The sequence below is a fragment of the Coenobita brevimanus genome, chromosome 57 (genome assembly GCF_032717465.1).
Source record: "Coenobita brevimanus isolate Jiangsu-jjx chromosome 57, ASM3271746v2, whole genome shotgun sequence".
In the NCBI taxonomy this organism is placed as follows: domain Eukaryota; kingdom Metazoa; phylum Arthropoda; class Malacostraca; order Decapoda; family Coenobitidae; genus Coenobita; species Coenobita brevimanus.
The window spans coordinates 43,797,278-43,820,811 of record NC_137010.1 but is presented as its reverse complement, the minus strand read 5'-3'; the positions used below and the strand labels follow the sequence as shown (position 1 = coordinate 43,820,811).

The following is a 23,534-nucleotide window of genomic DNA, read 5'->3' as shown; positions in this document are numbered from 1 at the left end:
CTTTCACCATTGTTTATCAACTTGTACCTTTCCTTCTTGCTGGAAGTTTGCTCTCATTCAGCCTGTCCCGAAGAAGGGTGACCATTCCCATCTAACTATTGCTCAATTGCATTTACATCCTGTGTTTCGATAGTTTTATGTTCTATTCTTAACAAAAAGAAAAAAAAATTAAGCATCTTCCCCATCACAACCTTCTTACTTATTGTCAGTATCGGTTCCGCCAGGGACACTCCACTGACGATCTTCTCACCTACCTTTCAGGTTCCTTGTCATCCTCCTTTCGAGACCTTGGCGAAATCTTTGCCACTGCACTTGACATCTCAAAGGCTTAGCATCGAGTCTGGCATAAATCTTTAATTTCCAAACAGCCCTCTTACGGTTTCTATCTTTCCATCTGTGCCTGGATCTCTAGCTTCAATTCTGGTCGTTCTATAGCTGCTGTTGTAGACGGCCACCGATCTTCTAGAGCTATCAATAGTGTTGTTCCTCAGGGCTCTGTCCTATCGCAAACTCTTCCTTTATTCATCAGTGCTGTACTCTATGTCTAACCCTAGCCACTCGCACGCTGATGATTCCACCCTTCACCTTTCCATTCGCTTCCTGAATCATCCATCTCATCAGTTACTTCAACAAACAGGGGATAAGGCTATGTCACATCTAATGTCAGACTTAGATCATATCTCAGATTGGGGTAAACGTAATCTTGTTGTTTTTAATGCATCAGAAACTCAGTTCTTACACCAATCTACCCAACAAAATCATCTACAGGAGTACCCATTAATGTTTAATCAAAAACTCAGTTCTTAACCTATCGACCCAACAAAATCTTCCACAGGAGTACCCACTAATGTTTAATAATATCCAGCTTAATCCTGCATCATCCTTAAACATACTTGGGGTATCATTCTCTCGGGACTTATCTTGGAAAAATCACATTACATCTATTGTAAAATCTGCTTCCAAGAGATTAAGTGTAATAAGCCAACTCGGTGCCTTCTTTACTGCTGCACATTTTTTTTTTTTTTAAGTGCAAGAAAGATGAAACGAAAGGCCAGGAGCCCGCAAACCGTTCCTTCCAAGAAAAAACAAAAACAATACAAAAGAGAGCCAAAATCAAGATCCATTCATGTCGAGATGCCTGGACACAATGCGTTTGAAAGACTGGAGATCATAGGAAGTAGGAAATACAGGCTGAGGGAGACAGTTCCAGAGTTGACCTGTTGCATAAATGAAGGACTGGGAGTAATGGTTAACTCTTGCATTAGAGAGTTGGACAGAAAAGGATGAGAGTTTGCTGCTAGACAGGTGCTACGTGCCCATCGTAGAAGTGGAGGAATGCATGCAGACAGTTCAGAGGAACAGTGATCATTGAAGTAGCGATAGAAAAGAGATAAAGATGCAACAGTGCAGTGAAGAGATGGAGGTTGAAGAGAGCCAGTAAGAGGAGGAAAGTTATGAGACGAAAAGCCTTCGACTCCATCGTACTGAGAAGAGCTGTATGTGGGGAGCCTCCCCACACATGAGAGTTGTACTTAAAACAGGGACGAATAAAACTTCTGTATAAAGTCAACAACCGTGCAGAGGTAAAGAAGGTACGGAGTCGCCTTAACACACCTAATCTCTGGGAAGCAGATTTTGCAAGAGATGCAATATAATCTTTCCAAGATATGTCCCGTGTGAATGAAACCCCAAGCATGTTTACACAGGATGATGCAGGATTGAGCTGGATATTAGTAAACAATAATGGGTACTCCTGTGGAAGATTGTATCGGGTTGGTGGGTGTAAAAGCTGAGCTTCTGATGCATTAAAAACAACAAGATTATTTTTACCTCAGTCAGAGATACGAGCCAAGTCAGACATTAGGTGTGCCATAGCCTCATCCCTTGTTTGTTGAAGTAACTCCTGGGATGGATGCTGCAGGAACCGAATGGAAAGGTGAAGGGTGGAATCATCAGCGTACGAGTGGACAGGGTTAGATGTACATCTTAGATGATCATTGATGAATAAAGGGAATAGAGTTGGTGATAGGACAAAGCCCTGAGGAACACCACTGTTGATAGATCTAGGAAAAGAACGATGGCCGTCTACAACAGCAGCTATAGAACGACCGGAAAGGAAGCTATAGATGAAGGCACAAATAGATGGATAGACACCGTAAGAAGGCAGTTCGGAAATTAAAGATTTATGCCAGACTCGATCGAAAGCCTTTGAGATGTCAAATGCAATGGCAAAGCTTTCGCCAAAGTCCCGAAATGAGGATGACCAGGAGTCTGGAAGGTATGTGACAAGATCGCCAGTGGAGCGTCCCTGATGGAACCCATACTGACGATCAAAAAGAAGGTTATGATAGGAAAGATGCTTTAAAATTTTCCTATGAAGAACTGACTCGAAAACTTTTGAGACACATGATGTTAAAGCAACTGAATGATAGTTGGAGAGTTCGGAATAGTCACCCTTCTATGGGACTGGCTGAATGAGAGCAAACTTACAGCAAGAATGAAAGGTACAAGTTAACAGACAAAGGCAAAAGAGTTTACCTGGGCACGATGTAAGCACAGAAGGTACAGTTCTTGAGGACAACAGCAGGGACTCCATCAGGCCCATATGCCTTCTTAGTACTGAGGCCAGTGATGGCAGAAAATACATCAGCTGAAGAAATTTTAATGTCAGCCATGAGGAAGTCTGAGGGGGGAATTGATGGAGGAACAGCACAAGAATCATCTAAGGTGGAATTGGAGAAGGTCTGAACAAGGAGATCTGCTTTATCAGTAAAAGAAATAGCTACAGAGCCATCAGAACAGAAAAGATGCGGGAAGGATGACGAGGTAAAGTTGTTAGAAAGGTTTCTGGCAAGGTGCCAGAAGGAGCAGGAAGAATTCGAGTTGGAGAGTTGAGAGCATTCAGTATAGATGACATTATTTTTAGCAGAGCAAAGAACAGACTTAGCACTATTTCAGGCAGAAACATTAACAAGATGTGATTCAGGGGTGGGTTGGCTCCGGTACCCTTCATAGCCCCTCTCCTTGTTGTGAACAGCATGATTAAGCGTGATTAAACCAATGCTTTCTTGCATTAGTCAAAGTATATGAGAAGAAAATGTATGCTTCCATATCTGAGAGAATAACCTCCGTAATGCGCAAGGCACACTCAGATGGCTCCTGGCCATGGAAACAATAATCATTCAATGGAAAATCAAAGAAGTATTGCCTGAGGGCCTCCCAAACTGCAGCTTCAAAGTGCCACAGACGACGTTTCTTTGGAGGGTCCACAGGCCGTACCGGAGCGATAGGACAGGTTAAGGTAATAAGGTTGTGATCGGAGGAGCCCAACAGAGAGGAAAGATTAACAGTGTAAGCAGAAGGATTAGTTGTGAGGAAGAGGACAAGTATGTTGGAACTCTCTCCAAGGCGGTCAGGGATACGGGTAGGATGCTGTACAAGCTGCTCTAGGTCAGTAGGCTTGTTCACCAGGTGGATCAGTGAATGGAGAGGAGAGCCAAAGATGGTGGTGAATATTGAAATATCCTGGAATGGAGATTTCAGAGAAAGGAGAAATGGACTGAATGTGTTCCATCATAGAAGTAAGAGAGTCGAAGTTGTTGACTTTATACACGGGTTTCATTCACCCCTGCGTAGAATACAACTCTCATGTGTGGGGAGGCTCCCCAGAAACAGCTCTTCTCAACAAAGTGGAATCAAAGGTTTTCCCTTTCATTAACTCTCTCCTCTTACTGGCTCCCTTCAACTTCTGTCTTTTCGTTTCACTGTTGCATCTTTGTCTCTTTTCTTTCGCTACTTCAGTGTCACCTGTACTCTGAACTGCCTGCTTGCATCACTTCACCACTATGGTGGGCACGTAGCATCCGTCTAGGAACCAACTCTCATCCCTATTCTGTCCAACTCACTAATGCAGGAGTTAACTGTTACTCCCAGTCCTTTCTTTATGCAACAGGTCAACTCTGGACCTGTATCATTCAGTTTGTAATTCCTACTGCCTGTGATCTCCAGTCTTTCAAACAATGTGTTCAGGCATCTCGAAATGAGCGGATCTTGAATTTGGCTCTCTATTTTCCTGTTTTTGTTTTTTCTTGAAGGGAACAATCTTGCGGGCTCCTAGCCTTTGGTTCCTTCTTCCTTGCACAAGAAGAAATGCTTGATGTGACAGCTCTGTATCATAATCGAATTATATTATATATTCTACATTATAGATTACCGAATATCAGATTCTACCAAGGTATAAAATACTGCTGTATCCTAGGAGCCGTCTACGCACCCCCTGTTGAGACTCCATGCACCAAGAGATGCATCCACCACTGGTTGGACAACCATGAGGTAGGTGGATGCACCGCCATCCACTCACTTCATGTGATGTTACGTAGTGACAAACTAAACGGATTCCTGTACTGTAAGAAACTATTTACTACGCTACGTGGCAACCTCATAACCAACAAAGTAGCGCCGGGTGGTCTAGTAAGCAAAGATGTTCCAACAGGATGTGACGCGTAAGTGTTTAAATCCGACGACTGATTGGGAGTTTGTTGCATACGTAATGCCACTAATGGACGAGCAACTCCGCAATATCGCTATAAACGTATAAACTGAATCAATTAGCTCTTGGCCTCTGAACTCCCGACGGGCCAACAAAGAGTTTAATGATGGATGGAATACTGGAGATACTTGTTGTAAATTAATCCATATATTAACGATTTACAAGGTACAAACCGTTTTTACAGCTGTTAGTGACCATAGCGTTCTTAAATGGCTTTCAACGTTGATAGCTGGGTTAAAGTGGCAGAACATGGCCTCTTAAACTGCAGTATTTGTTTTTGTATGTACTCATATGTACTGTAGCAGTATTCCTGCACACATCTGACATGGACAGACAGATCTAATATACGTAATAAAGCCATGTTTTACGAGTCCTGAAAGGCAATTTGATTCTTAGGACCAAGGAATATCACTTTCTTCGATGGAAAAATGATCCACCCCCACCCAGTGCTTTACATACGGGTATAGGTGTGAGAAGGCTTTGGAAGTGAATAGTGAGGCTTGTAAGAAATTTGAATAAAAAATGAGTTTTGCTTTAATAATTTTTTAAAGCATACATTAGGAAGAATATGGAATGTGCAATGGATGCACAATACAGTATACTGAATATTTGAGCATAAGAGCAAACACTTATTCTACAAAAGGTGAATTAACAAAAATTTTAGGTGGATATTTACACTTCAGAGCTTTAACTGAACAGAAAACAAATATATTTAATACATCACATTCAAATCCCATTATTACGTTCATTCCATTATCCAGTTGCCAGACATAAAACGTTCACTCATTACCATCATAAAACTCATGCTAACTATTTTTACACTAATATAGAAAAGAAAAAAACAAGAACGAAAACTTTGAACGTCATAATAATAATAATGTTAACCTTGTTACCACTATCATAAACGAGATGGATGGGAGCCAGAAACAGGAAGATGGAAAATACATTATTATACCATCATCACCACCATCATCATCATGCTGTGTTTACTGACATGCTTATAAATAGACAGGACCGAAAAACAGGAAAAGGGGAAAACACAAAATTAACCGAAGAACCACTAAGAATGCAAAACCCGCGCTTACCTGGACTTATGGCCAAATATTTGACCTTGCTCTATGACCTCGATCTTCGGCCAGTGGCTCTCATACTCAAATTACTTCAATAAATGATCCTATACCCCTCCATCAGCTTTAGTACAGATAGGTTGACCTTGCCCAGTGACCTTGGTCTTTGACTTCTCCCTGTGACCTTGGTCTTTAACTTCTCCCCGTGACCTTTACTTTTGACTGATCGTTCCGAAAATCGAATCTCATTAGCTTTGCCTTACTCTTAAACCTTCCAAAAAATTTGGTTAAAATCGGATAAAAACTGTTTAAGTCGACATTGCGTGACCTTTGCCTCAGTGTTATGGAAAGCAGTAGGTCGAACCATTAGCTGATCTTCAACCATTCCATTAAGTTTGGTCCAGATCAGATCAAAACTGTCTTAGTCAATTTTATTCACACACAAACAGACGGGTCAAGTTTGGCATTGCCATGTGACACTGCCCTTTAACTAATTTTTCTTAAAATATACCTGTTCGTTCTTGCCTTACCCTCATCACCTTCTTTAAGTTTGATGCAAATCGAATACGAACCATTCAAGTTGAAATTCCTAAGTCAAACACTGACCTACCTCTGTGACCTTAGCCTTTGATATATTGTTCTAATATATATATATATATATATATATATATATATATATATATATATATATATATATATATATATATATATATATATATATATGTGTGTGTGTATCTGTGTGTGTGTGTGTGTGTGTGTATATATATATATATATATATAAATATATATATATATATATATATATATGTGTGTGTGTGTGTGTGTGTATATATATATATATATATATATATATATATATATATATATATATATATATATATATATATATATATATATGTGTGTGTGTGTGTGTGTGTGTGTGTGTGTGTGAACCCTTTGGCTGTCCCACAACTCTTCCACCAAGTTTGGTAAAAATCGGAGAAAAAAGAGAAAAATTTATTTAAATACTCAGAGCGACATCGAAGGCACGTCGAGTAAGACAATGCTCCAATTTCGCTTTGCGAGCCCGGGTCAAACTATTAACACCTGTAACATCAAGCTGTCTCCGTCCCCATTGTTATCTACTGATGGACAGGATGGTAAAACAGAAAAACGGGGGAGGGGGTCCAAAATCAGAGCACCATCACCATTACGATCATGCTAACTTTGTTCTTACTTTTGCAAATTAAGTGTACAGGATCCAGAAAAAGGAGAGGGGAAAAGCAAAGTTTAACCATCAACATCTTCATTATCATCAAGCTAACCCTGTTCCCGGTATTATTAATAGGGTGGGAGGGACACAAAACCAGAAAGCATCTTTATCATCATCATCATCAGCAGCAGCAACAGCAGCAGCATCGTCATCATCATCATCATCATCATAGTGCCTCAGTTTTCAACAATTATAAATGGATCAGGTAGGATAAAAAACATTAAAACACAAAAACAGAACAGCTGTGGTTAACTCCTTCAGCCTTGGGATGTTGGCTTTAATTTATTCTTTATATCTCTTAGACGCTTTCTTTCGCCTTGGGATTAGATTTTTCAGACTGGAGGGGTGAAATATAGCCTTCTTTAACTCCTTCAAGAGAGATCAACCTCAAAGCTAAATAAAAATCGCTTGGGAGCAGCAAGAATATGAAAATTACCTCAGGTTCAAGAGAGTAACAGGCTAAAGATTATATGGGAAAAATTGCCATACGGAGAAAAAACTGACATATGGCAAAAACACATACTGCGAAAACTGACGTATGGCAAGAACTGATGTAAACTAAAAGGCAATACGACGAAAGCTGACATTAACAAATACGGTAAATATACTGTTTAATTTATGCAGCAGAAAAATCTTACCAGTTCACTTCTTATTCTTATAGCTTCCTTCCATATTTTCCTGATTAATTATTTTTATGGCGGTTAACAATTGCTTCGTGAAAATTTTCTTTTCCTGTTTTTATCTGTTTTGCTTTCTCGGCGCGTGTTGTTTCTTGGGAGTAATGGCCAACACTTACTATGAGTTACTCACCTGCAAAGAAATTCATTTGATTTTCCATTTTCGTGTGTTTGGTTAAATCAGCTGTTGGTTAGGTTAGACAGGATTAGTTTACGCATAAATAAGGTCAATTTAGATTTGTTTAGGTTAGGCTTGTTTAGGTTCGATTTGGCTTGGTTTGGTTAGGTTTGGTGTGGTTGAGTTTGGTTAGTTTTTTTTTTTTTTACTAGATTACGTTATATCGTTATGTTAGGTTTGATAGCTTAAGTTATGTAAGTGTAGATTATGAATATGTAAACTAAGGCTAGGAATAATAATCATCCCAAGATCTGAGTAAGTTTTAGAATGTCTGTCATTAAGCCTGAGGAATAAACAAGAGTGAATCGAAATGAACATTGATAAAAACAACAGCGAAAGCTAAATCAGTGGTTATTAATCATATACCACCATAACAATTCTTAGAAAATATAGAGAAACCAGCGGGAAGAGGAACTGCATCGGTAAGGTATTTCTGCTGCTGAAACTAAACCACATGTTTCCTGCCAAAAGATTTAAACACGGCAAACACTGACCTGTGGAAAGAACTGACAAAAGCCTTGTGAGAAAAACTAACATAATGCAAGGACTGATTTGAGAGAGAGAGAGAGAGAGAGAGAGAGAGAGAGAGAGAGAGAGAGAGAGAGAGAGAGAGACTTAGATACATACATAGATAGTCAGGACTAACCTGAGGGAGTCCATTACGACGGGTACGTGAGACGGCCGCCTTCAGGTTGTCTAAGGTGTTGTAGCCGTACCTGCCGGCAAATTACACGTGAAAAGAGCGTGTGTGATGGGCATGTAAGTAGATGGGTGAGGGGTTGAATGTGTAGGCAGGTGTGTAGGTTAAGAGGCAAGAGTGTGGCATACAGGTATAAGACAATTGTACAGAACTAGGAGCAGGTGATTAGAGCAGATGTGTAAAAAAGATGTGTACAGGAATGTAGAGGTTAGGCGCGTAGTGTAGTAGGCAGGTGTGTGAGGTAAAAGGTAGGTGTGTAGTGTAGGAATTAGGTACATAAGGTAGATGCATGCAGGAGTTACGTGTGTAGGGTAGGAGGCAAGTATGTCGGGTAGGAGGCAGGTATGTCGGGTAGGAGGCAGGTATGTAGGGTAAGAGGCAGGTATGTTGGGTAAGTGTGTAGGACAGAAGGGAGGTATATATGGTAGAACGTACGTATGTAAAGCTGGAGATTGGTATGTAGGGTAGGTGGAAGACCAGTCTGCACATCTTCCATACGACCTATCCATTCTGTCACTATTTATCAACCGTATTTCAGCATTTCGCCATACACTCCACCAATTCCTGGACTTCCCCATTTAGGCTTTCTTCAATGTCTCAACTGCTTCAGTCCTTCTGATCTTTTCCTCCCTTCTCGCTAATCTTCTTCCAACCAATCTCAAACCATTTAAACTTACGCTACTTCCGTTCTCTATATCAACAATTCCTGAAAATGTTCTCTCCATCCACTCACTTTCTCCCTTCCTTCACCAACATTCTGCCATCTATAACTTTCACCCCTGCATTACTTCCTTAATTACCCTGTTTTACTTTTGTGACCTCCTTCCAAAACATTTTTTTTTCGTTCTCTCCATTTTGCACTCGGTTACTGCTAAACTCCTCATCGACTTTTTCCCCACTATCTTCCACAGCTCGTTTCACATCTTTATTTCACCATGCTGTTCCTTTCACCCCATTACGTTTTCTGTTCACACCACACAGTCTCACATGCTGCACAGATTTCTTCTGTGAATACCTCTCACATGCCTGCCCCCTTCTTCATTCTACTCCAGTTCAATCTTCTCAGTCGCTCCTCCATTTCTTTCTTTATCCGCCTGTTTCTTTTTCTCATGACGACTTTCCATTCTTTTTGCAGGAAATGCATCCTCCTGTCATTCCCTGCCTCTGTTCACCCATCAATTTTACACCTCTATCGAACATAATACTATGCAATGATCAGTTAGTCTGCTCCCCCGACCTATACACACACACACACACACACACACACACACACACACACACACACAATATATATATATATATATATATATATATATATATATATATATATATATATATATATATATATATATATATATATATATATATATACATATAACAGTTTTGGGATAAAACTTGTACTCTTTTTGGGAATAGTCCACTTTTCTAATCACTTCACCACCTCTCGATATTGTTAACTTCGTCAGTACAATGAGGTATTTTTGCCACACCCAGACAGGAGGACAAACCCAGTGTGTGCGCCTAACTGCGACACTCACTGACTGAGTCCGTGAATCTTCCTGAAGGATGGGATCCAGGCTTCATGAGGAAGGGTGCCGAGGGTGGGGGGTAATGGAGGTGCGGCTTGGGTGCGTTTAGGACGTGATTGGGATGTGTCTGAGATAAGCCTGGTGTGCTTCTAGCTAATCTCGTGCCTACATCGTAAAGGAATAGCCGTATATATGACACAAGGTCTCTCTTTCTCACCTGCACAACTGGAATCCAAGGGCCCAGTAAGGAGGCAACATGGGAAAGCCCACTGCCCCAAGATAACCTTTGATGGCCGAGGAGGGGGTGTCACCCAGGAAGAAATACAGGTCCATGATTCCACCGATGGCTCGCATGGTCAGGCCAGGAGAGGGGTCGGTCTCGGCCTCTGTGGTGAGGGAGATAGAGGAGAATAAAGGGGCATGACCAGCGAAAAGGAGAGGAGAGAGTGAGAGGGATTGGGGGAGTTGGATAGAACCAGGAGAGGAATGAGATGGAATGAATGAAAGGGAGGATGTGAGAGATTGTGGAATGGGAGTGAGGCAAAAGAGAATGAGGGAGGAGTGTGAGAGAGAAAGAGCGACCCCAGACAGAAGGGGGTGTCTAGTACCCAAACTCCAGGTCCCTGGCCAAAGAAGGCACGAAGGGCAGGCCCCGAGCTCATCAGTATGTAGGAAATATTTCTCAGTATTATATAAACTAGATCAAATCACTGTTATTATCTTTTCCATCACAGAGACTAGACTTCGTCGTAGGAAATGATATCCTTTTCTTGGGGGGAGGGGGGGGGAGGAAAGGGGGAGTGGTACTGCTCAGTACGACTGAAGGTCGAGGGTCATAACGTTTCATAGTGCAAAAGACACCAATGTGTTTCTTCCTGACTCTGACTGAGACTAAGGTCTAGGATTCCACTAATGGGTCTCATGATTAAGCCAGGAAGGAGATTGGTCTCTGCCTCTGGGTGGGAAGGAGAAGGGCGGAGGGAACGGGAGGGAGAAGGAATAAGTGAGTGGAAGTGAGAGGGATGGGAGTGAAAAAGGGTGGGCACAGACTTAGGGAGAGAGAAGTGTGAGGTAGTGAGAGAGACTGTGGGAAGGGGTAGGTAAGAGATACTAAGGGAGTGAAACATCGAGGGAAAAGATGAACGGAATTAAAGGAAAAAATATTAAAGAGAACTGTGGAAGTTACAGGGACAGATGAAGTGAGATAAAAATCATCAGGGAAGGGAGTGACAGAGACTGTGGAAGCCGAGAGCGAAAGTGAGGTAAAATGAGATCGAAAAAGAGTGTGAGAGAGAAAGAGATTGTGGTAGGGGGGGTGATAGAGGAAATGAAATGGGGAGCGAAAGAAATGAGGAAAAAGAGTTAGAGGGAGTAAGAGATTGACAAAAGGAGTGGGAAAGAGAGACTAAACGAAGGGGAAGTGAGCAATAAGAGAATGAGGGAGGGAGAAGGTGGGAAGGAGTAATGAAAAAGGAAGGCAATGAGGACGTGATGGTAATAATGAGAGTGAGAGGGAGTGATAGAGGGAAGCAAAAATGGTTGAGAGGGTGGCGAGGGGAGTCAGAGGGATTAAAGGAGTGAGTGAAGGAGTATCAGATCACTGAGAGGAGGTGAGGGTTAGTGAGAAAGAGGGATAGAGGAAGTAATGTGAAAGAGAATGTGTGAGGGAAGCAGGATTGGGCAATAGAGGAGGCATTCGTGGAGTCAGGGAATGGGGAGCCAATTAATTTTAATACTCAGGAATTTTCTTACGTCTGTGCAGTAGATTGTTTTTTAATATTTTTGTCTTCATTCAGCTACAGCATACCGAACAACTAAACTAAAATTAATATTACAGTGAAAATATGCTAAAAAGGGCCTAACAATTTCTGATTATAGTTAAATGCGACAAAGTTTACCCTGCACCTGGTCAAGATACCTGATAAACACGGACCTCGAGGCACTGAGAGAAGGAAAAGCCAGAGATGTGGGAGAGAGAGAGAGAGAGAGAGAGAGAGAGAGAGAGACAGAGACAGAGAGAGAGACAGACAGACAGACAGACAGACAGAGACAGACAGACAGACAGACAGACAGACAGACAGAGACAGAGACAGACAGACAGACAGACAGACAGAGACAGAGACAGACAGACAGACAGACAGACAGACAGACAGAGACAGAGACAGACAGACAGACAGACAGACAGACAGACAGAGAAAGGGGTGGAGGGGTTCAGAAGGGCAGTTCTTGTTTGGCCGCTTTGATACTCCCCCTACTTTTGTGTTTAATTTTCCCTCTCTCTTGTCCAAGCCTATCCGAGTAAAATTATAGGCAATTGAGTTAGGATGCTATGTATGACAGATTCGACATCATAAACTGGTCAAAATTTCCATATCTCTTAAACATGGGATTAGCTAAGCAGTACTTTTGTTTTTTAGCACAGACCTGAGCCAACAGTGACACTTTACTTATAGGCAGAGGCCAAGACGATTCTATTCGAGCCTAGTCGAGGTAACTCATGCGAGCTGAGCCATATCAAACACGTTAAAATTATAACACTGGATGGAGCAATAGACTTTAATGCCCGAGATTACCCGAATTTTAGCTGTTTGAACGAACTGGAACCAGTTTAAGCCATGTTAAACATATTACTGCTGAGAAATGTTTGAGATGAAAGAAAAGGGATGAGGTTCTTCAAGCGAAAGTACTCTGCGAGCAGTGTCCAGTCCCATGTTTCTATATTCACGGCGGACGTCTTTTGTCTCTTGATTCTGGCTTTTCAAACATTTTAGTTTTCATTTCCTATGCCTGGATGCCGCTGGACACACTGCAGTTGTAGGATATTGGGTTCTAACAGTGGTTCCTAATGCTTTAAGTGTCGCGTACCCTTTTATGCCAACCGTATACAGTTGTGTACCTTCCTTTTTTTTTTTTTTTTTGCGAAGAAGAAGGAACTAAAGGCCACGAACCCGCAATAACTGTTCCTCCCAAAAGAAAAACAAAGCACAAGAGAAAGCCAAATTCAAGATCCGTTCATTTCGAGATGCCTGGACACACTGCGTTTGAAAGGCTGGAGATCATAGGAAGCCAGAAATACAGACAGAGAGAAACAGTTCCAGAGTTGACCTGTTGCATAAATGAAGGACTGGGAGTAACGGTTAACTCTTGCATTAGAGAGTTGGACAGAAAAGGGATGAGAGTTTGCTGCTAAACGGTTGCTAAGCGCCCGTCAAAGAGGTGGAGGAATGCATGTGGGCAGTTCAGAGAAGCAGTGACCATTGAAGTAACGATAGGAAAGCGATAAAGATGCAACAATGCGGCGAAGAGACAGAGGTTGTAGGGAGTCAGTAAGAGGAGGAGAGTTAATGAGACGAAAAGCCTCTGATTCTACCCTATTGAGAAGAGCTGTATGTGGGGAACCTCCCCACACATGAGAGTTGTACTCTAAACAGGGGCGGATAAAACCAGTGTATGGAGTCAACAATTATGCAGGGGTGAAGAAGGAACGGAGTCGGCTTGGCACACCTAATCTCCTGGAAGCAGATTTTACAAGAGATGTAATATGATCTTTCCAAGATATGTCCCGAGTAAATGAAACCCCAAGCATGTTCAAGGATGATGCAGGATTAAGCTGAATATTATTAAACATTAGTGGGTACACCTATGGAAGATTTTGTCGGGTTGATAGGTGTAAAAACTGAGTCTTTGATGCATAAAAAACAAGATTATTTTTACCAAAGTCAGAAATTCGAGCCAAGTCAGACATTAGGTGTGCCATAGCCTCATCCCTTGTTTGTTGAAGTAACTCCTGAGATGGATGCTGCGGGAACCGAATGGAAAGGTGAAGGGTGGAGTCATCAGCATATGAGTGGATAGGGTTAGATGTACAGCTTAGATGATCATTGATGAACAAAAGGAAGAGAGTTGGTGATAGGACAGAGCCCTGAGGAACGCCACTGTTGATAGGTCTAGGAGAAGAACGATGGCTGTCTACAACAGCGGTTATAGAACGACCAGAAAGGAACCTAGAGATGAAGGCACAGATAGAAGGATAGAAACCGTAAGAGGGCAGCTTCGAAATTAAAGATTTATGCCAGACTCGATCGAAAGTCTTTGAGATGTCAAATGCAATGGCAAAGCTTTCACCAAAGTCCCGAAAGGAGGATGACCAGGAGTCTGAAAGGTAGGTGAGAAGATCGCCAGTGGAGCGTCCCTGACGGAACCCATACTGACGGTCAGAAAGAAGGCTGTGATAGGAATGATGCTTTAAAATTTTTCTATTAAGAATTGACTCGAAAACTTTTGAGATGCAGGATGTTAAAGCAATTGGATAATAGTTTGAGGGTTGGGAATAGTCACCCTTCTTTTGGACTAGATGAATGAGAGCAAACTTCCAGCAAGAAGGAAAGGTACAAGGTGGTGGACTAAGACGAAAAAGTTTGCCAAGGCAGGGTGTATGCACAGAAGCACAGTTCTTGAGAACAACAGGAGGGACTCCATCAGGCCCATATGCTTTGTTAGTATTGAGGCATTTGATGGCAGAAAATACATCAGCTGAAGAAATTTTAATGTCAGCCATGAGGAAGCCAGAGGAGGGGAAGTGATGGAGGAACAGCACCGGAATCGTCTAAGGTGGAATTGGAGGAGAATGTCTGTGCGAAGAGATCTGCTTTATCAGTAGAAGAAATAGCTACAGAGCCATCAGAGTAGAAAAGAAGAGGGAAGGATGATGAGGTAAAGTTGTTAGAAAGGTTTTTGGCAAGGTGCCAGAAGGACCGTGAAGAATTCGAGTTGGAGAGTTGAGAGCATTTAGTACTGATGAAATTATTTTTAAGAGAGTGAAGAACAGACTTAGCATAATTCCAGACAGAAACGTATAAAGGATGTGATTCAGGGGTGGGTTGGCTCCAGTACCTCTTATAGGCCCTCTCCTCGTTGCGAACAGCATTAGGACATGCGTGAACCAAGGCTATCTTGCATTAGTCAACGGATATGAGAAATGAATGTATGCTTCCATGCCCGAGAGAATAACCTCCGTTATGCACAAGGCACACTCAGATGGCTCCCAGCCATAGAAGCAATAATCATTCCATGGAAAATTAAAGAAATACTGCCTGAGGGCCTCCCAATCTGCAGCTTCAAAATGCCACAGACGACGTTTCTTTGGAGAGCCCACAGGGCGTACAGGAGCGATACGACATGTTAAGGTGATAAGGTTGTGGAGGAGCCCAACAGAGAGAAAAGATTAACAGTGTAAGCAGAAGGATTAGTTGTGAGGAAGAGGTCAAGTATGTTGGAGCTCTCTTCAAGGCGATCAGGGATATGGGTAGGGAGCTGTTCAATTTGCTCTAGGTCATTAAGGATAGAAAAAGTGTAGGCTTGTTGACCAGGTGGATTGGTGAAAGAAGAGGAGAGCCAAAGGTGGTGGTGAACATTGAAATCTCCTAGAATGGAGATTTCAGAGAAAGGAGAAATGGATAGAATGTGTTCCATCGTAGAAACAAGATAGTCGAAGAATTTTTGATAGTCAGTAGAATTTGGGAATAAGTAAACAGCGCAGAAATATTTAGTCACACAATGACTGCAAAGCCGAAGCCAGAATGTAGAGAATTCAGAAGAATTAAGTTCTAAAACTTACACAAAGCCAAAATCCGTATATACTCATCGTAAAACCCTTGCAAACCGCTGTTTTTTCGATCTAGGTTGACAATAACAACAATGGTCTATATAAGAACCGTTAATAAACTTGATAAATAAAAATGTGGTGGATTGACGTTTCTCAATTATCATTTCCATCAGAGAGACTATCAGCCTCGTTTTACTGTAGCTGTGAGAAGAACGGGTCACTGGTGTATCTGACAGACCAATTAAACGGTTCTCACTGGTTATTCAAGTCTCATTATGTAAGGCGGGATGTGACGTTACAGCCATGATATCTTGTAAGTTACCCAATCAGATCTTTTGAAAGGTGTGTGAAATTTATAAGGAATATGCAAAATTTTACTTCGCAGTTCCGAAATATGTACAAAACCCATTGCAAATCTTATAAATTATGAGCGTTTGCGTACCAAAGTTAGGCTTTCAGTGTACCCTCGATGAATACATATCACCCTAAAGTTGGATTAGCAAGACTAAGATTGGTGGAGTAAGACTGATAGAAAAAAGTGATTGTGTAAGAAAGGGCAGGATTGGTGAGTAGGGCGGGCTAGGAGGAGTATGATGAAGCAAGACTGGTAGAGAACTGCAATGGTGTAAGAAAGAGTAAAAACTAGTGAAGCAAGGCTGGTAATGGAGACTGCTAGAGTAAAACAGAAAAGCCAAGACAGATGAAGTGACCTTGACATAATAAGCGAGTAACTGAGTACTTGGTCTCACCCATGGCGTTGCTGTTGAGCCAGAGTACAGCGTGAGAGTAGCCTCCCTCCTCCATCACCTGATACATGGGGTGCACGCCGTATAGGTTCTGGCCAGGCTGGGGAGCAGACAGAAATAACGGATAGATGGGGAATTCTTGGAAGGGATAGAGAGTTAGACAGGTAGTAGCAGGAGCTGGAGGGATATATTGGGAGACAGATTATTAATTTAGAGAGAGGGACGGGGGAAGTGGAGTGGGTGTGAGAGATAGTCTGAAGTGAGATATGAGATGTAGAAAGGGAGGTGGAATGGGTGTGGAGGAGGGATAGGGGGAAATGGATTGGGGTGTGAGAGGTAGTGAGGGAAGTGGAGTGGGTGTGGGGAAGGGACAGGTGAAAGTTGAGTGGGGTGTGAGAGGTACAGACAGGGTTGGAGTAGGGAATGAAACTGAGGAAGTAAGGGAAGGTACGGAAGATATACGGAGCGAGGAAGGTGATGGCAGTGGGATGAGGCTTTTATCTACGCATCCCATCATTTTATCCGCAAGTTCACATATCCGTTTTACATCCATCCGCCAGTCCTTTCGGTCTTCCATCCCAACAGTATATCTCCTTTTCTTTGTTTTCCCCATTCATCAGTCTTTTGATCACTTCATTGTTCTATGTATCCATTCTTCCGTCAGTTAAGTTATCCTTCTGTACTTCCTTCCTTCTTTACTATAATTACTTCTGTCCAAGCAAATAACTTTGTTATGAGCCACCAAGCCACCTAGTATCAATACTTCCCACATACTCCCATCCTTCCGTCAGCCCTTCTATCAGTTCATTTAAACATGTTACTGTCCTTCTACCTGTCAGTCAGTCAGTCTGCCTGTCTATTGATCTATCCATCTACCTCTCTGTCTTTCTAACCATTTATCTGTCTATCAATCCATCTATCTGTCCACTTATTTATTTGTCTGTCTGTCTGTCTGTCTGTCTATTTATCTGCCCTATCTATCCACTGACCTCACCAGGCGCCTGGTCCCGAGCGAACATAGGCCACGTGACGTACTGGAGGTCGTGCACAAGGGAGGCGTGGTGGGCCTCTCCTAGCCCATACAGGTAGCCTCCAGGTAGCCTAGTGCTCACCTGTAGCAGCTGATTCGCATAAGTGAAGCCACCAATTCGGGTGTCGAATCTGGACGTGAATAAGTCAATTAGTAAATAAGTTGAGCGCAATCGGAGAGCACATACCTTAGCCAACACCTACACCAGATAACTCAGATCACCACCAAACTTCAGCATCTTTTCCCTGGTTCATGACCCACATATTCACAAAACTTCACAGAAGTCCATGAACAACTTATTTACAAATCTCGTGGAGAAACAACTAAAAAAATAGTCCTGCACCGAGACTCGAACTCAGATCACCATCAAAATTTAATCGAGTCTTCCTTGGGCCGTTCGTTACTCACACATCCACAAGGTTTCATTGAAATCCGTCAATACCTTTTTAAGATATCTTGTGGACAAACAAACAAACAAACAGGAGTGAAAAGATAACCTCCAACTTCACTGAAGGAGGTAATAGTAACTGACGGCCCTGGATTAGATTAATATTTTAACCATGATGACGCCTGTCGTAGTATATTTTTGTTACTGAAGGACGATTTCATTCTTCCATTGAGAACTCCTCAGTGGCGAAGAAAATGAGTGAATGTTGCATCTAATTCCTCCAGCTACAGAAATTTCTCATAGGCTAAATGAAGCAGTCTAGCGGTGTTAAGAATTAAGTTAGAAGGACGTCACAGGTTGAAAGGTTTCAAGACCAAAATTAAAAGTGGATTATAGTGAAATGAAGTTTTTACTTACCGGTATATGAAAAAGTGCATTCTCCTGAATGAGTGTAGAACAAGGATGTGAAATAGTGTATATAAGAAACTGACAGTCATGTATGATGCAATGTCATTTATTACGACGATCGCTTAGCATTGTATTCTTGCTATTTTCAAACTATTTCACTTTAATTAGAAGTGACTTTTCAAACTAGAATGGCAGTTCTCGACTTCATAACCTTTATTGTAAAAGTTCTTTCAAAAGGTGGGTTAACTCGTCTCAAGGTGGCAAGAATAAGTGATATGTCAATGCTCTGAGACGATTGAGGGATTAACACGGATGAAATGAATATCATTGCCAGACGCCATGTATCCCAAACGGGGTGGCCAAGGGCTTAGAGTTAATTGTTTTACAGGGAGGGGCACTAATCCTCCACCAACCCCACTTGACACGTAAGGATGCCAACAGCATCTGGTGTTCCCAGGCGGTCACCCATCCAAGTACTAACCAGACCCAACGTTGCTTACTTCGCTGATCGGACGGGAAGCAGTGTACTCAACGTGGTATGGCCGTTGGAACGGATGAAATGAATTTATTTATTGTCTGCGTGAGTGACTATTACTACGCATGCTGTTACGGAACAGAGAAAGATAATGTACACTTTAAGTGAGAAAACTAAAAATCACTACTGTCCCGTAAAGTTCCAGGTTCAAAACAAAGAGTTAGGTAAAATTACAAGTTAAAGTTTAATGCTCAAACTAACAACAAAACATTCAGGACTCATAAGGATAATGTAATGGCAAATAAACAGGTTAAATATATGGTTAACTGCAATAGCCTCTATTAACACGAAATTAACAAGAGTAAATTTATCTAAGTCAGCCCTGATAAAATGAGATACCAGATAATACTCAGTGAATGCCAGATAAATTATTACAGATACAAACTATTATCAAAAATGACTGACACAACCCAACATTAATCAAAAACCTCACTAGGCCCAAGAACTAATCATATACTACACAGCACAAGAAAAAAATACAACAGTTATACTCAAATTACACACAGCTGCTAGATGTTTGGAGATTTCTTGAGCACTCACAATAATAATATCTGTACAGGGGAGGACAGAGATGTGAACAAAATGAGGAGCAGATCTAAGTGGCAATGATGCAGAGACTGAGCTCATTATACAGGGGCCAGCAGAGCCTGATACAACTTGTAAGAAGGACGCGCAAATGAAGCCATGGGGACAGAGAGCTGAAAATCCCGCTCTGAATAACAGAGAGAACGACTTACTCTACTATAACGGTAGAATGGGGGGACTGAGGCAGAACACGCTCGTGATCAAACATGCAGCAACTGTGCGTTAAAATTACACAAAGGATGATGAAATCATAGGCTATGTAACACCTCCCCACAAAGAAAAAGAAATTTACAATGGAAATTTCTTATTACTCTAAAACAATCTGTCTAAAGTCTAGTTAAGCAATCTGCAATAACATTTTCTTTCCCCTTGACATGTTGTATGTCTAATGAATACTCCTGAAGAAGTAGACTCCATCTTGTCAATCTCTGATTTTTATCTTTAAACTTACTAAGGAATTTCAGTGGGTTATGATCGGTATAAATGACTATGGGGTCAAAACCAGAACACAAATAAAATGAAAAATGCTGTAAACCCAAAATCAAGGCCAAAAGCTCTTTCTCAATAGTTGAGTAGTTCTTTTGAGGTGGAGTGAACTTCTTACTGTAATAAGATACAGGATGTTCAATACCCTGATCATCCTCTTGCAGCAAAACAGCCCCAGCTCCTGTATCACTTGCATCAACAGCCATCTTAAAAGGCTTAGCAAAATTTGGAGTAGCGAGCACTGGCTGACTTAATAGAATAGCTTTAAGTTTGTTGAAAGAGGATTCACAGTTATCGGTCCAGACAAATTTAACTCCCTTTTTCAGTAGGTCTGTAAGTGGTGATACAAGAATAGAAAAGTTAAGAACAAATCTCCTGTAATAACCTACCATTCCCAAAAATCTTTGTAGCTCCTTCCTACTTTTAGGTCTGGGAAGATCACTTATAACCTGAACCTTAGCTCCTGGTGGTGCAACATGTCCATCACCAATTACATACCCAAGGTACTGAACTTTAGCTTGACCAAACTCACACTTTGATAAATTAGCTACAAGATTAGCCTGAACCAAACGCTCAAGAAATTTACTGACATGGCATAGGTGATCTTTCCAGTTGTCACTGAAGATTAATACATCATCAATATAAACAACACACCCTGCCAAACCCTCTGTTACAACATTCATGAGCTTCTGAAATGTGGCTGGTGCATTCTTCATACCATATGGCATTACAGAACATGCAAATGCCTTTCCTAGTGTTACAAAACATGAGATCTCCCTAGCACGTTCAGTCATAGGTACTTGCCAGTATCCCTTTAACAAATCAAACTTACTTATGTACCTAGCCTTTCCGATCTTGTCTATGCAATCTTCCACACGAGGGAGAGGGTAAGTGTCTGTTTTAGTTATCTGATTAACACGTCTGTAGTCGATGCAAAACCTCTGTGACCCACCTGGCTTAGGGACTAGAGTGACAGGAGAACTCCACTCGCTCTGACAGGGCTCAATCATCTTGTGGTACAACAGGTAGCCAAGCTCATTCTGGATGAGAGGAACTTTCACTGGGTTCACACAGTAAGGAGGCAATTTAATTGGCTTTGCGTCTCCAACATCGACATCATGCATCAACACAGTGGTTCTTCCTGGAGTAGCATGGAACACTTGCGGGTACTCCTGCAGTAATGCCGAAAACTCCTGCCTTTCCTTGGGAGGTAGATGAGAAAGCTTAGTCTGGAGATCATTCATGATATCAGGATTCTTCCCCAAACTATCACTCAGGCTCATACTGCATGGGAGAGCTTCACTTGCAGACTCGGGTGGAACAGCTACAGTGCAGACTGGATTATTTTTGTCCCGCCTCTGATATAACTTTAGCATGTTGATGTGACATAGTTGCTTGCTCTTTCTACGATCTGGTGTGGCGATGACATAGTTGACATCACTGAGTTTCTTCTCCACGAAATAAGGACCACTAAACTTGGCTTGAAGAGGTTGCCCATGAACTGGTAGCAGAATCAAAACCTGATCTCCTGGCTGAAAGTGGCGTAACCTGGACTTCTTATCATACCAAGTCTTCATTTTCTCCTGAGCAGCTCCTAAATTCTCTCTCACCAGCTGTAAAGCAGTGGACAGCCGTTCTTTGAACTTCATCACATACTCCAGCAGGTTGACGTCATCTTCCTCCGACAGCCAGCATTCCTTGAGTAACTTAAGGGGTCCTCTTACTTCATGGCCAAACAGTAGTTCAAAAGGTGAGAAGCCCAGTGATTCATTTGGAGATTCTCTTGCGGCAAACACAACGAATGGAAGACCTTTATCCCAGTCCTTCTGATGTTCCAAACAGTATTTCTTGAGCATCGATTTGAGTATTTGATGATATCTCTCCAACGCTCCTTGGGTCTGGGGATGGTAAGCTGAAGACGTGATCTGGGTGATGCCCAACTCTTTCAGAGGCTGCTTGAAAACATTTGACATGAAATTACTTCCCCGGTCTGACTGTACCTCCTTGGGCAGACCAAACTTTGTGAAGAACCCTAGCATTTCCTTAACCACGTTCTTTGCTGAGATAATTCTAAGTGGAATGGCTTCAGGATAACGAGTAGCCATATCAATCATGGTCAACACATAAGAAAATCCTGAAGAAGTCTTAGGAAGAGGGCCCACAATATCCACCAACACACGGGTGAAAGGCGCCTCAAAAGGAGGAATGGGAACTAGAGGTGCAACCTTTTCGGTCTGATTACACTTCCCCACAACTTGACAGGTGTGACAAGACTTACAATACCAGGAAACATCCCTGAAGATACCTGGCCAGTAGAAGTGTTTCAAAATGCGTGCCACAGTCTTCCTCACTCCAAGGTGTCCTGCCAGACCGGAATCATGAGCCACTCGAATGATATCCTGCCTACAAACACGAGGGATGACAACTTGATGTACAACCTCCCATTCACAGTCGGCTGATGCTGTTGGGGTTCTCCACTTCCTCATAAGTACTCCTGACTTTACATAATAACAAGTAGAAGCACCGGCTGACTCTTCTTCACTGTAAGCAGAGTTAGCTAGACCTTTCAACTCAGGGTCAGCAACCTGCAACTCAACCAACTCTTGACGAGACAAATTATCAACAGTACGGGGTACTGCCTCATCTGGTGAGTGGTCCAAATTAGCAAGAAAAGTGTCAGCTAGGATAACATCATCATCATCATTATCCTCTAAATCACCAGTAACTTTAGACTTAGCCCTAGTGACAGCACATGCAGGGAACACATCAGGGACATCACAATCCTGGGCCGCAGCCACTGGCTCACTAGACAACTGAGGAGCTGGACACACTTGACTTCCACCAATATCATTTCCAAGTAAGAAAGTTACACCTGACATTGGGAGTGTCTCAACCAACCCAACCATAACGGAACCATTAACAAAACCAGACTCTAAATTCACTCTGCACAGAGGGACAGAGAAGTAATTATTCCCTACACCTTGTAAGATTACAGTTTCATCAGAGGAATTAATATTAGGGCCTAGAACACTGGTCAGCATAAGGGATTGGCAAGCACCTGTATCACGATATATTTTAACTGATTTCCTGTCATTACTGTCCAGAGGACTGACAAAACCATCAGACAGGAAATTAGCACATGAACTCTTGAGAGTGTCACCCACGTTACTGCTCAAAAGAGGAGCTCCATCATGAGAATTTAAGTTACCCCTCAAAGCAGGTTCAGTTAACTCAGTTAAAGAATTATGGGAACTCTCAAGGGTGGACACTAGACCAATTGACTGAATATTTAAAGACTCCTTTTTGTTCACATCACGCTTCTCCTGAAACATCTCTCCGTAGTATGACCAAGCTTACTACAATAAGTACATTTACTTTTCTGAAATCTAGAGGTGAAGCTGGTATTTACTTCCTGAGAAACACCATCCTTATTCTCTTTCCTGTTACCTGTACTCTGAGTAGAGGCAACGTACTTACTCTCAGCTTTCCCTTTCTCTCTAGAATATCTCTTGTGAGTGAGAACATACTCATCAGCTAAAACTGCAGCATCAGACAAATTATCTATTCTTTTCTCATCAAGATATAGGCTTACATCTTTATAAATACACCTCTTGAAGTCCTCCAGCAAAATCATCTGCTTAAATTTACCAAAATCAGAATCCACATTCTTAGAATTTAACCACTGCTCTAACAGATCTTCTTTGATTTTTGCATACTCAACATGGGATTGCTTATCTTGCTTGTAAGTTGTCCTAAATTTTACTCTATAGGCTTCAGGAACAAGCTCATAGGCCTTAAG

At 41.9% G+C, this 23,534-nt stretch overlaps 1 non-coding gene and 1 pseudogene across 1 annotated transcript; both read right to left on the bottom strand.

Annotated features, from left to right (window-relative positions):
• The window catches only part of LOC145401976 (maltase-glucoamylase-like), a 223,993-nt pseudogene that overhangs the window by 192,591 nt on the left and 7,868 nt on the right, over positions 1 to 23,534 (bottom strand).
• Positions 18,562 to 18,679, bottom strand: LOC145402385 (5S ribosomal RNA). Its single transcript, XR_013897742.1, has one exon. It is a non-coding gene; the product is annotated as a 5S ribosomal RNA (ribosomal RNA).